Genomic DNA, 2500 nt, shown 5'->3' with positions numbered 1-2500 from the left:
GGAAGTCATCTTGAGCACCGGAGGAGAGCGCCGGCGAGGTGGCCGTGCGTGGCCGGCGGGGGGGCGTCTTGGGCGGATTGGGAAAATAAAAAAAAAATCCCCCCATTCATTTCAATGGCTGAGGTGGTCTGCCATACCGTTTGTGTCCGCCAGACGGCGGTGTAGTAGGCAAAAGACCGTTGGAGGTACCAGGGGTAAGCCTGGCGGTACCAGGGGTAGGCCGGGGGGTACCAGGGGTAAGGCTGGGGGTACGGCGGCCGAGCGTGGCCGGGGAAGAGGTCTCTTGGTCGGATTGGGAAAATAAAATAATTCCCCCATTCATTTCAATGGGCGGCGGTACCAAGGGTAAGCCTGGCGGTACCAGGGGTGGGCCTGGAGGTACCAGGGGTCGGCCGGGGGGTACCAGGGGTCGGCCGGGGGGTACCAGGGGTAAGGCTGGAGGTACCAGGGGTCGGGCTGGAGGTACCAGGGGTAAGCCAGGGCCGGCTCGGCCGCGGAGCTTTGCCCGGGAAAGAGGCCTCTTGGCCGGGGTGAATAGCGCTGGAACGCGGCCCGCGGAGGTGGTGGGGGCCGGAGGCACCGTGGGCGAAGCCCCGGCCCGGCCCGGGGGCCGAGCGAGGCCGGGGAAGAGGCCTCTTGGTCGAATTGGGAAAATAAAAAAATTCCCCCATTCATTTCAATGGGCGGGGGTACCAGGGGTGGGCCGGGAGGTACCAGGGGTGGGCCGGGAGGTACCAGGGGTAAGCCGGGGGGTACCAGGGGTCGGCCTGGAGGTACCAGGGGTCGGCCTGGAGGTACCAGGGGTAAGCCAGGGCCGGCTCGGCCGCGGAGCTTTGCCCGGGAAAGAGGGCTCTTGGCCGGGGTGAATAGCGCTGGAACACGGCCCGCGGAGGTGGTGGGGGCCGGAGGGGCCGTGGGCGAAGCCCCGGCCCGGCCCGGAGGCCGAGCGTGGCCGGGGAGGAGGCCTCTTGGTCGAATTGGGAAAATAAAAAAATTCCCCCATTCATTTCAATGGGCGGGGGTACCAGGGGTCGGCCGGGAGGTACCAAGGGCCGGAGGTACCGTGGGCGAAGCCCCGGCCCGGCCCGGAGGCCGAGCGTGGCCGGGGAGGAGGCCTCTTGTTCGAATTGGGAAAATAAAAAAATTCCCCCATTCATTTCAATGGGCGGGGGTACCAGGGGTCGGCCGGGAGGTACCAAGGGTCGGCCGGGAGGTACCAAGGGTCGGCCAGGAGGTACCAGGGGTCGGCCGGGAGGTACCAAGGGTCGGCCGGGAGGTACCAGGGGTCGGCCGGGAGGTACCAGGGGTTGGACAGTACCGCTTTTGGTCGTTAGGGGCGCTGTAGTAGGTAAGAGTCAGGGGGTGAAGGAAGGCTAAAGGCTTAGAAGGTGGGCGATCACCAAAATACCTTCGGAAACGTATATAGGAGAGCATGTTTCGAGCAAGTGACCTCCATAGAGAGTCACCGGAGTCCCCTCAGACACTTGTCCGACCATGGTGAGGGTGTCTCCAGCCACCCCCAGCGCTTCGCCGGCCTCTTCCGCCGGAGCTCCGCACTTTGAAAAATTTTCTATCTCCCCACTTTCGGCTATTTTCTAAGTCCCCCTCCGGGCGGTCGACGGCAGTTGGGAAGGCCGCCCGAGAGGCGCCCTGGGCGGATTGCCCGGGCGGAACGCCGGCCTGTGACGGCGGAGCTCCGCATTTTCGGCTATTTTCTAAGTCCCCCTCCGGGCGGTCGACGGCAGTTGGGAAGGCCGCCCGAGAGGCGCTCCGGGCGGATAGCCCGGGCGAAACGCCGGCCTGTGACGGCGGAGCTCCGCAATTTGAAAAATTTTCTATCTCCCCACTTTTCCTCTATTTTCTAAGTCCCCCTCCGGGCGGTCGACGGCAGTTGGGAAGGCCGCCCGAGAGGCGCTCCGGGCGGGGTAGCCCGGGCGAAACGCCGGCCTGTGACGGCGGAGCTCCGCATTTTCGGCTATTTTCTAAGTCCCCCTCCGGGCGGTCGACGGCAGTTGGGAAGGCCGCCCGAGAGGCGCCCTGGGCGGATTGCCCGGGCGAAACGCCGGCCTGTGACGGCGGAGCTCCGCATTTTCGGCTATTTTCTAAGTCCCCCTCCGGGAGGTCGACGGCGGGCGCGCAGCCGGGGGAGGCGTCTCCCCCGGCGGCCCCGGCGAGTCGTGCCTCCCCCCCCCACCTTTCTCTCTTCCACATCGCACCACAGCGACCACTGACCGATACGCAACAGAGACCCGCCTTCGGAGGGCCCCCGCCGGCACCGGCCACGCGCCGGCGCTCGGGCGGACGGCTCCTTCGGCTTGCGGTTCGACCCCCGCGCTGCGACGGGCGTGCCCCCCCGGGGCACCACCGGCGCAGCGCGAAAACGATCGGCGGCGAGGCCGAGCCGACCCCCCCGCGCCTAGCGCGGTCACACAGCCGTCCTACCACCGGACCCCCCCGCCGCTCCCGCCCCATCTCCCGCGCCACCCTCCTCGGGACGGAG

Source organism: Hippocampus zosterae, unplaced genomic scaffold (assembly GCF_025434085.1).
Source record: "Hippocampus zosterae strain Florida unplaced genomic scaffold, ASM2543408v3 HiC_scaffold_62, whole genome shotgun sequence".
Taxonomy (NCBI): Eukaryota; Metazoa; Chordata; class Actinopteri; order Syngnathiformes; family Syngnathidae; genus Hippocampus; species Hippocampus zosterae.
The sequence above is the reverse complement of the archived record's forward strand: the minus strand, read 5'-3'. Positions refer to the sequence as shown.